The sequence below is a fragment of the Mobula birostris genome, chromosome 20, assembly GCF_030028105.1.
Source record: "Mobula birostris isolate sMobBir1 chromosome 20, sMobBir1.hap1, whole genome shotgun sequence".
NCBI lineage: Eukaryota > Metazoa > Chordata > Chondrichthyes > Myliobatiformes > Myliobatidae > Mobula > Mobula birostris.
In genome coordinates this window covers 64,514,740-64,526,515 of record NC_092389.1, presented here as the reverse complement: position 1 = coordinate 64,526,515, position 11,776 = coordinate 64,514,740, and the positions used below count along the sequence as shown (strand labels likewise).

Genomic DNA, 11,776 nt, shown 5'->3' with positions numbered 1-11,776 from the left:
CCTTTCACCCTTAAACTGCGACCTCTAGCTCTCATCTCACCCAACCTCAGAGGAAAAATCCTGCCTGCATTTACCCTGTCAACAACACTGATAATTTTGTCTGCATCTGCGAAATCTCCCTTCATTTTCCAACACTAAAGGGAATGAAGTCCTTACCGTTTTCTAAAGCTCCAGTCCTCAAGTCCCAGCAAACTGATTGTCAATTTTCTCTGCACTCTTTCAACTTTGTTGATAATCTTCCTTCAGGTGTCACGTACCCCGTGACAGGTTAAAGAACCAGTAGAAATGGAAAACACTTTGGAGTCCAGTATTGCTTTTAACTAACAATATTTATTAGTAACTACAAAATACAGTAATATAAATGTAGATAAATCAAACAGGTTAACAATGATTATATATAGGTAAGTGTGGAAAATCTATATGAAAACCAAGCTTCTTCAAGTCTACGGGTAAATACATAGTCTTATGATGATGAGTAAAGTTCAGTTCGGTTCGTAGTGTTGAGTTGAGTACTGATGGAGAGAGAGAGAGGGAGAGATTTGAGTCTTCAGATGAGCTGATGCTATTGATCTTCTCGTTGTCCTCCGAAATCCTTTAAAAAGACACCGACTGTGACCACAACAAAGAGGACCATCTTGCTGTGGTGGAATCATCAACACAGGCAAGGGTGGACACATGGATAACTCCCCACTGGTCACTCCCTTTTCACACTGCAAGAGCCACTGATCAATCCTCCAAAAAAACACTTTTTCTGTGGGCACAACAAATCTCATTCAGTGTCCAAAATCATGTGCCTGAGGTCTACCATCTGACCTCCTATTTTCTCACTGTACTGAGTACCAACTGTCTCTCGAATAACTCCTCCTTCCTTTCTCTGTGTAAGAATGAACTAGCAAGCCATGTCCTTCGAGAAAGTAGAAACAACCTCCAGAGAAACCATAACCTCAATTGTCCATGAAATAACGCCGTCCTCTGTCACCATAGGGACCTACGAGCTGCTCGGTGCTCTCTCTCTCTCCAACTCAGCAGAAATCCAAAAGTTATTCTCACTTCTTCCTCGTGCCTTAAAGTGACAGTCCAAAAGTTAGTCTTCGTCTCTCTCTCTCTTTCTTTCTCTCTCTCTTTTCAAAAGCACAGTTCATAGGGGTAATTTAGGACCCCGTCACACAGGCATGTAACAAATACTACACACAATACTCCAGATTAGGCCTCACCAACGTCTTATACAACTTCAACAGAACATCCCATCTCCTGTAGTCAATGCTTAGATTTATCAAGTCCAATGTGACAAAAGCTCTCATTTCGACGTTATCTACCTGTGACGCCACTTTCAAGTAATTATAAATCTGTGTTCCCAGATCCCTCTGGTCTACCGACTCCTCAGGACCCGACTGCTCACAGTGTCTTCATGCACTTCCAAATCAGTGCGGACACACAATCCAATCCTTTGAATATGAAATAACGTTTGATGAGTTCTCAGCAGTAAATCTGGCCTGCTGCAAGAACGACCTGCTTTGAGACTCTCAAAAACCCAAAGGGAATCTGAACAAATTACATCTTTACATGGACAAATTTGCTGCACTCACTGTAAGCACGAAATGATGGCAACAGATTCTGTTGTAAATGCTGATAAATGGTTGGAATGTCATCTCTTTATTGTTACCTGCAAGTCATGTGTGACACAGCAACACCAACACTCCCAGTTAAATATTATTTTGATCCTTCTGTGGTTAAGGTATCCCAATAATTTCCTTAATATATGCTGAACCAACAAATTCCCAGGCATAACAGAATCGTTAGACTTCATTAAATCATGTATCATGTAATCAACTAAAGCACTGAAATAAACAGGGTGAGATTACCAAGAAAGCGACTGTGGGACATTTTGCATAACCCAATGAACCCATATTTCAAGCGTGATAAAAACCCAGTCACCCAAAACCAAAAAAGGTCTTCTTGTGAAGTTCCCAACAGTCTTCCAACACGCCTTCAACAGGATGATCATTTCCTCCCCCTTAAATTAATCCAGTATGTTAACATTTAATTCAACCGCCACAATTTCAACCAGTAAAGCCGTAACTGGGGACGACCTGACTGCACCACAACACAATCTTAAAGCCTGTGCTTGTATCACACCAAAAAACATAATAAAGTTGAAGGTGAAGCTGATCTATAAACCACAGCCATAATCAAGTACAGATCCAATTAAACAAACAAAAATGGTCAAAAACTCCCCTCCTCTATGGACCGTGCCTTCCAAATTTCGAAGACTAATGGTATATCACGGTTTTTGGACTTAGTTTTAGATGGCTCCCTTATGTCTTTTGAACAGTTATCTAATAAATACAATTTATCAAGATCACATTTTTTTAAAAGATATTTGCAAGTTAGAAATTTCCTAGATACCATACTTTCTTCCTTTCCGGTGTTACCCCCTACAAATATTTTAGACGCTATCATTAACCTCAACTCCTGTCAGAAAGGTGTAACGGCAACCATTTATAATGCTATCATGAAACTTAGGAAAGCTCCATTCGATAAGATTAGGACTGACTGGGAAAAGGAATTGGGCCTTACTATCCCGGCTGATGACCGGGCTCATATTTTACAACTTGTTAATACTTCCTCCATCTCTCCCAAACACTCCTGAATTCAATTTGAAGTTGTCCATAGAGCACACATGTCTACAGATAAATTAACTTGTTTTTACTCTCATACTAACCCTCTTTGTGATAGATGTCACGGGAAGATAGCTCCCTTGACCCACATGTTTTGGTCTTGTCCGACTCTGGAAACATTTTGGAAAGACATTTTTAATATTATCTCAAAGGTTTTGAATCGTGATATTTCTCCCCATCCTATTACAGCTATCTTTGGGTTACCTAAAACTTCTAGTAATTTACCCCCCTCAGCGCGTAGTATGATTGCATCTCTTTCTTTAATGGCAAAAAGACTTATTCTACAACATTGGAAGGAGAATAATGCCCCAACTACATTCTTACAGTTCTCCCAAACGATACTGTGTCTAAATTTGGAAAAATTCAGAAGTAATCTTTATGATACTGTGAGGGGATCCAGGAGTGCCCCTATTAACTGTTTGGAGAGAGACATTTATCATTGATGGTTTGTTTGGAAAGGAGAGAGAGACAGAGTTATTTACCACCGATATGTTGCTTTTGAAAAGAGAGAGAGAGAGACGAAGATCAACGGTTGGACTGTCACTTTAAGGCATTGGAAGTAACTTTGGATTTTCACTGAGTTTGGAGTTGGAGACAGCACCGAGCAGCTCGTAAGTTGCTATGGTGACTGAAGGCGGTGTTATTTCATGGACACTCGATGTTGTGATTTTCAGCAGGTTGTTGATATTTCTTCAAGGACTTGTTGCCTGCTTGTGCAGTTCTTCACAGACAAAGGAAGGAGGGACTCTTTGAATGACAGGTGATGTTCAGCTGGTGGGATAAATGGGAGGTCAGATGATACAGACCTCAGACACATGATCTGGACATCTGAATGAGCATGGTTGTGCCCACAGAGAAAGTGGGTTTTGGAGGATCGATCCAAATTGCTATTCCACCGTGTAAAGAAGGGGTTGATTGGTGGGGAGTTGTCTGTGTCCACCCTTGCCTGGGTGATAGCTCCACCACAGGAAAACCGTGCCCCTGGTCACAGTCGGTGACTTGTGAAGGATTTCGGAGGAGGACGAGAAGATCGACGGCATCAGCTCACCTGAAGACTCAACTCACTCTCTCTCTCTCTCTCCATCACTACTCGACTAAATACCACGAACTGAACTGAACTTTACTCAACGTCGTAAGACTGTATCTTTTTACCCCTAGACTTAAAGAAGCTTTGTTTTTATACATACATATTCCACACTTACTTTTATATATAATCATTGCTATATATTAAGAAGACAATTAATATTGTGATTAATTGTGTGCGATTTATTTACATTGATATGACTGTATTGCGTAGTTACTAATAAATATTAGTAGTTTATAGCAATACGAGACTCCAACGTGGTTTCTATTTCTGCTGGTTCTTTATCCCCGTCACGGGGTCCGTGACATAATTGGGGCCTGCGTCCGCGATATGAACAAATTGGTCGGGAGGCTGGTTTGATTTGATTGGGGAGAATCCCTTTTGATTTGGTTGTGTGGAAACACAGCAGAAATGGATGTTAGCGACTTTTTGAAATCACCAGACCTGGTGACTTTGAAGTTAACTAAAGAGTATGAGTTGCGGGACATTGCTAAAGAATTGAGAATTGAGGTAAAGAAGGGTGAGACTAAGGTAGAAATTCAAAGAAAAATAGTTGAATATTATATAGATAAGGGAACATTTGATGAGGAGGCGTTAGAGTTGTTCGTGGAAGGTGAATCTACTGAGGATGAGCTTCAGCTTCTGTTGGAAATAGTAAACAGGGAGCATGAACTGAAATTAAAACAGCTCGAGAGAGAGGTCAGAGAGGCAGAGAGACGAAGGGTCCATGAGGCTGAAGAGGCAGAAATACAGAGACAGCTCGAGAGGGAGAAATGGCAACGTGAGGATCACGTGGCAGAAAGGCAGAGACAGTTTAAAAGGGAGAGGTTGCAGCAAAGAGGTTTAGTGTCGGACCCTGATGATTTTTACAGCTCGGAAGGGCTTGTTTCGTGTGATGAATTTAAAAGTTGTGTTCCTGATGAGGTAAGGGCATACCCAGTGGCAGAGGATGCTCCACCCTGAAGGGGGTTTGATAAGAAAGCAGACGAAGAAGTTTTAACCTGTGAGGTTGAGTTAACTCCAGAAGGAAGTTTGCCAGAGAATAGCTGGGAGGTTCGAGGTGACCTTGAATTTGAAACTGGGACAAGTGATGACAGCCCAGAAGAGGCAGTTGTTCCGATTGAATGTGTTCAGGTTGTTGAAGTACCTGTGGATTCACAGGGTTCTGAACCTTGTGTTGAAACTCAGTTAAGGTCTGAGGTGTCTGACTTGATTGGAAAGGAATGCAGTTTTTGTGTGTCAGATGGACTTGGTTCAGTGAATAAGGGGTTAACCTTGGTACCAGTGGAATGTGAGGATTCTCAGTCATTTGTAGTAGACCATGTTTTAAAAGCTGGAAGTAATGGGAAAAGTGCTGTTCCTGGGCTTTTGGATAAAGTGGTGGAAAGGGTTGGATTGGTTGCGTGACCTTTGACCCTGCTTGCAGGACAAACGCCTGCTGAGACAGGATGTGCTGCTCTGTTGCATTTTGTTTGGACATTTGGAAGTCAGCACCTGCAAGGTCATGCTGCTATTCAGAGTGATGTTATGGAGAGGAAGAAGAATTGTTGTGGGTTTGGAGTGGAAGTTGTTATGGATACAAGTCGAAGTATAGATTGTAATCAGATGGGCAGTTTATTTGGTCTCTTTCATAATGTATACATGATTCTGATCAGCCTGATGATGGTACTGAGTTTAATGAACAATGGAGGCATGATGACAGCTCTCCAAGATAAGAGTGTTTCAGCAATTCAGCTGATGAGCAAAGTTGCTATTGAGACTCCCAACAAAGCAAAAATTAATGGTAAGATAGACGATTGGAACAGTTTTAAAAACCTACTGTCACGTACCCCGTGACGGGGATAAAGAAACCAGCAAAAAATAGAAAACACTTTGGAGTCTCGTATTGCTATAAACTACTAATATTTATTAGTAACTACGCAATACAGTAATATCAATGTAGATAAATCACACAGGTTAGCAATGAATATGAGTATGTAAATCAGTAAGTGTGGAAATATATATATGAAGACCAAGCTTCTTTAGGTCCAGGGGTAAAAAAAAATACAGTCTTACAATGTTGAGTAAAGTTCAGTTCAGTTTGTGGTATTTAGTTGAATAGCGATGGGGGGAGAGGGGGGGAGGGGGAGAGGGGGAGACGGGAAGAGGGGGGAGAGGGGAAGAGGTGGGGAGGGGGAGAAGGGGGGAGGAGAGGGGGAGGAGAGGGGGAGGAGAGGGGGAGAGGGGGAGAGGGGGAGAGGGGGAGAGGGGGGAGAGGGGGGAGGGGGGGAGAGGGGGGAGGGGGAGAGGGGGAGAGGGGGAGAGGGGGGAGAGGGGGAGAGGGGGGAGGGGGGAGGGGGGGAGGGGGAGGGGGAGGGGGAGGGGGAGAGGGGGGAGGGGGAGGGGGGGAGGGGGAGGGGGAGGGGGAGGGGGGAGGGGGGAGGGGGAGGGGGAGGGGGGAGAGGGGGGAGATGAGTCTTCAGGTGAGCTGATGCCATTGATATTCTCGTCGTCCTTCAAAATCCTTTACAAGTCACCGACTGTGACTGTAACAAGGGGGGACCGGTCTTCTGTGGTGGAGCTATCACCCAGGCGAGGGTGGACACATAGACACCTCCCCACCAGTCAACCCCTTCTCCTATGTTGGAATAGCAATTTGGATCAATGCACCTGATTGATCCTCCAAAACCCACTTTTCCTGCGGGCACGACAACGCTCATTCAGTGTCCAGATCATGTGTCTGAGGTCTGTATCATCTGACCTCCTATTTATTTCACCAGGCTGAGCATCACCTGTCATTCAAAGAGTCCCTCCTTCCATTGTCTGAGAAGAAATGCACAAGCAGGCAACAAGTCCTCGAAAGTAACATCAATAATATCCTGTTGGCCACAATAGCAACCTTCGAGCTGCTCGGTGCTGTCTCCAACTCCAAACTCAGTAAAAATCCAAAGTTACTTTCAATGCCTTAAAATGACAGTCCAACCGTTAATCTTCGTCTCTCTCTCTCTTTTCAAAACAACGTATCGGTGGTAAATAACTGTCTCTCTCTCTCCTATCCAAACAAACCATCAATGATGAATGTCTCTCTCTGTCTCTCTTCAATCAGTTAATAGGGGCACTCCTGGATCCCCTCACACTCCAGAGAGCAAGTAAAAAATCATTAGAAGGGAAAAGATGAAATCTGAAACCAACTAGCAAATGATAACACAGTGGATAGTAAGAGTTGTCTCATGTATGTTAAAAAGAGAAATGACAGTGGACATAGGACCGCTAGAAAATGAGGCAGGAGAAATAATAACAGGGAACAGGAAGATGGCTGATGAACTAAATGAATATTTTGTGTCAGTTTTCACTGTGGAAGACACTAACAGTATGCCTGATGTTGTAATGTGTGAAGGAAGAGAAGTGGGTGCAGTTGCTGTTTCAAGAGAAAGGTGCTCAAAAAGCTGAAAGACCTAAAGGTACGTAAGTCCCCCGGACCAGAGGAACTGCACCCTAGGGTTCTGAAAGAGGTAGCAACAGAGATTGTTGTGGGATTAGAGATGATCTTTCAAAAATCAACCGACTCTGGCATGGTGCCAGAGGACTGGAAAATTGCAAATGTTACTCCACTCTTTAAGAAAGGAGGAAGACAGCAGAAAGGAAATTATAGACCAGTTAGCCTGGCGTCAGTGGTTAGGAAGATGTTAGAGTCAATTGTTAAGGATGAGCTGATGGAGTACTTGGTGACACAGGACAAGATGGTACAAAGTCAGAATGGTTTCCTTTCAGGAAAATCTTAGCTGATGAATTTGTTGGAATTCTTTGAGGAGATTACAAGTAGGATAGATAAAAGGGATGCAGTGGACATTGTGTATTTGGACTTTCAGAAGGCTTTTGACAAGGTGCCACACATGAGACTGTTTACCAAGTTAAGAGCCTATGGTATTACAGGAAAGTTACTAATATGGTTGGAGCATTGGCTGATTGGTAGGAGGCAGCAAATGGGAATAAAAAGATCATTTTCTGGTTGGCTGCCAGTGACTAGTGGTGCTCCACAGGGGTCGGTTTTGAGACCACTTCTTTTTATTCTGTATATTAATGAATTAGATGATGGAATAGATGGCTTTGTTTCCAAGTTTGCAGAGGACACGAAGATTGGTGGAGGGGCTGGTAATGTTGAGGAATCAGGTAGGATGCAGAAGGACCTAGACAGATTGGGAGAATGGGCAAGAACATGACAAATTAAATACAATGTTGTAAAATACCTGGTCAGGCACTTTGGCAGTAGAAATAAACGAGTGGAATATTTTCTAAATGGGGAGAAAATCCAGGAATCTGAGCTGCAGATGGACTTGGGAGTCCTTGTGCAGAACACCCTGAAGGTTAACTTGCAGGTTGAGTTGGTTCGGTGATGAGGAAGGCAAATGCCATGTTAGCATTCATTTCAAGAGGTTTAGAATACTAGAGCAGGGATGCGATGCTGAGGCTTTATAAGGCACTGGTGAGGCCTCACCTTGAGTATTGTGAACAGTTTTGGCCCCCTCATCTGAGAAAAGATGTGCTGGCATTGGAGAGGGTCCAGAGGAGGTTCACAAGGATGATTCCAGGAATGAAAGGGTTATCATATGAGGAACGTTTGATGGTTCTGGGTCTATACTTGCAGGAATTCAGAAGGATGATGCGGGGATCTCATTGAAACCTTTAGAATGTTGAAAGGCCAAGACAGAGTAGATATAGAAAGGATGTTTCCCATGCTGTGAGAGTCCAGGACAAGAGGGCACAGCCTCAGAATAGAGGGGCGCCCTATGAAAACAGAGATGCAAAGAAATTTCTTTCGGCAAAGGGTGGTGAACTTGTGGAATTTGTTGCCACATGAAGCTGTGAAGGCCAGGTCGTTGGGTGTATTTAATGCAGTGATTGACAGCTTCTTGTTTAGACATAACAGCAAAGGTTACAGAGAGAAGGCCAGGGTCTGGGATTGAGGAGGAGATTTAAAAAAAAGGATCAGCCATGATTGAATGGTGGAGCACTGGATGGGCCAGATGGCCCAATTCTGCTCTTATGTCTTATGGTTCTTATACTGTACCTGGACTTTCAGAAAGCCTTTGAGAAAGTCCCACAGAGGAGATTAGTGGCCAAAATTAGGGCACATGGTATCGGGGCAGGGTACTGAAATGGATTGAATATTGGCTGGCTGACAGAAAATGAAGAGTAGCGATTAACGGGTCCCTTTCGGAATGGCAGTCGGTAACCAGTGGGGTACTGCAGGGTTCAGTGCTGGGACCTCAGCTGTTTACAATATATATTAATGATTTAGATGAGAGAATTAAAAGTAACATTAGCAAATTTGCCGATGACACAAAGCTGGAAGGCAGTGTGAAATGTGAGGAGGAGGTTATGAGAATGCAGGGTGACTTGGACAGGCTGGGTGAGTGGGCAGATGCAGTTTAATGTAGAGAAATGTGAGGTTATCCACTCTGGTGGTAAGAATGGGAGAGCAGATTATTATCTAAATGGAGTCAAGTTATGAAAAGGGAAAGCACAACGAGATCTAGGTGTTCTTGTACATCAGTCACTGAAAGCAAGCATGCAAGTACAGCAGGCAGTGAAGAAAGCTAATGGCATGCTGGCTTTCATAACAAGGGGAATTGAGTATAGGAGCAAAGAGGGCCTTCTGCAGCTGTACAGGGCCCTGGTCAGACCACACCTGGAGTACTGTGTGCAGTTTTGGTCTCCAGATTTGAGGAAGGACATTCTTGCTATTGAGGGAATGCAGCGTGGGTTCACAAGGTTAATTCCCGGGACTGTCATATGTTGAAAGATTGGAGTGACTGGGCTTGTATACTCTGGAATTTAGAAGGCTGAGAGGGGATCTTATAGAAACATATAAGATTATTAAGGGATTGGACACGCTGGAGGCAGGAAGCATGTTCCCACTGATGGGTGAGTCCAGAACCAGAGGCCACAGTTTAAGAATTAGGGGTAGGCCATTTAGAACGGAGTTGAGGAAAAACTTTTTCACCCAGAGAGTGGTGGATATATGGAATGCTCTGCCCCAGAAGGCTGTGGAGGCCAAGTCTCTGGATGCTTTCAAAAAAGAGATGGATAGAGCTCTTAAAGATAGTGGAATCAAAGGTGATGGGGATAAGGCAGGAACTGGATACTGATAGTGGATGATCAGCCATGATCACAGTGAATGGCGGTGCTGGCTCGAAGGGCTGAATGGCCTACTCCTGCACCAATTGTCTATTGTCTATTAGTCTAATGGACTATTTTCTAAATGGAGAGAAAATTCAAAAACTGAGATGCAAAGGGATTTGGGAGTCCCTGTGCAGGATTCCCTGAAGGTTAATTTGCAGGAGGCTGTGGTCAGGAAGGCATAAGTGTTGTCACCATTCATTTGAAGAGGACGAGACTATAAATGCAAAGATGTAACGTTGAGTCTTTATAAAGCACTGGTGAGGCCTCACTTGGAGTACTGAGGGCAGTTTTGTGTCCCTTATCTTGGAAAGGGTGTGCCGAAACTGGAAAGGGTTCAAATGTGGTTCATGAAAATGATTCCAGGATTAAATGGCTTGTTATATGAAAATCGTTCGCTGGCTCTGGGCCTGAATTCACTGGAATTCAGAAGACTGAAGGGTACCCTAATTGAAACCTATTGAATCCTGAAGGACCGTGATGGAGTGAATGTGGAGAAGATGTTTCCTCTGGTGGGCGGGTCTAAGACCAGAGGACATAGCCTCAAAATAGAGGGGCGTCCTTTCGGAACGGAGATGAGGAGGAATTTCTGTAGCAGAGAGAACTGAGTCTGTGGAAATCTTTGCCCCAGGCAGCTTGGGAGGCCAAGTCATTATGCATATTGAAGACAGAAGTTGATTGATTTTTGATTGGTCACGGCGTAACGGGATACGGGGTGGGGGGTGCGGCAGGAGATACTGTAGCTGCAGACAGGAAAAGTGGATCAGCCATGATGAAATAGTGAGCAGACATGGCAGGGAAAATGGTTTTATGGTCTAATACAAGAATAAAAAGCGCCTCTGAAGGTATGTGGGGTCCTGTTGAGGGCCTACATGGAACACTGTGCACAGGTCTGGTCTCCTTCCCGGAGACAGTCTATGGGATAAAGGGAATGAAGAATTTTCCCAGATTGATTTCAGGGTTGTGGTTGTGTCCTCAGAGAGATTACATTGACTGGGCCTGTCTCAAAACTAGAGAAATAAGAGGTGGTCTGACTGAGACAGACACAGTTTCACAGGGTTTTGACAGGGTGCGGAGTAATTTCCTCACCCAGATTGTGGCGAATATTTGGAATTTTCTTCACAAGTTTTCTTAATTCAAAAGCCAAATTTATGGGCTCTGCGATGCTGGAAACGTTGCAGGAAAGTGGCGCTGAGGTCAAAGATCGGGTGTATTCTGAGGAAAGGGTAGGACAGGCGCAACGGGCCGAATGGCCACGCCTGCTCCTGCTTCTTATTTTCTAAAGCATGAGTTTACCTTTGTGCCTTGTTCTCCCTTGGATTTCAGCCATTCGGATTGCAGAGGGGAGCGGTGAGAGCTCCGGAGATCCATCGGCAGCCGCTGAGGGGCAGCTCCCGTCTCCCAGCAGCAGGGGACGAGACCAGACAACAGGCCCCGTTCCTCGGCGGGGAAAGGCCGGACGCCCTCCGTGTAGCTGAAACATCTCACGGAATGTCCGCCAGTCACTTCAGCTCTGCCTTCGAAAGGATTCAGGACCCGCCGGTGTTGCAGCCGAAACCCGAGGCGCAGCTCCCAGTCTCCGGCCTCACTCGGTCCCGGTTCCGGACTCCGGCCCGCTTCCAGCGCTCAGCGTCCCGCCCATTGACACCCCTCAGCCAATGAGAGCATCCTTCTCCTAGCATTGATCGCTGATTGGCTGTGAGTGTATCTGAGGGCGGGCTGCTGCCAGGAGACGGAGATGTCAGTCACAGTTTGTTCTCAGAATCAAAACAAGTTCCCCGAAGCTCAAAGTTTAAAGTAAATTTTATTATCAGAGTACAGATAAGTCACGACATACAATCCCGAGAAGCATTTT

At 44.5% G+C, this 11,776-nt stretch overlaps 1 long non-coding RNA gene across 1 annotated transcript; it reads right to left on the bottom strand.

Moving 5' to 3' along the window:
- Positions 1-356: 356 nt before the first annotated feature.
- On the bottom strand, positions 357-11,543 carry LOC140185409 (uncharacterized). Its single transcript, XR_011882614.1, has 3 exons — positions 11,218-11,543; positions 2,723-2,788; positions 357-1,445 (listed from the first exon to the last, which is right to left on the bottom strand). It is a non-coding gene; the product is annotated as an uncharacterized lncRNA (long non-coding RNA).
- Between the last annotated feature and the right edge of the window lie 233 nt (positions 11,544-11,776).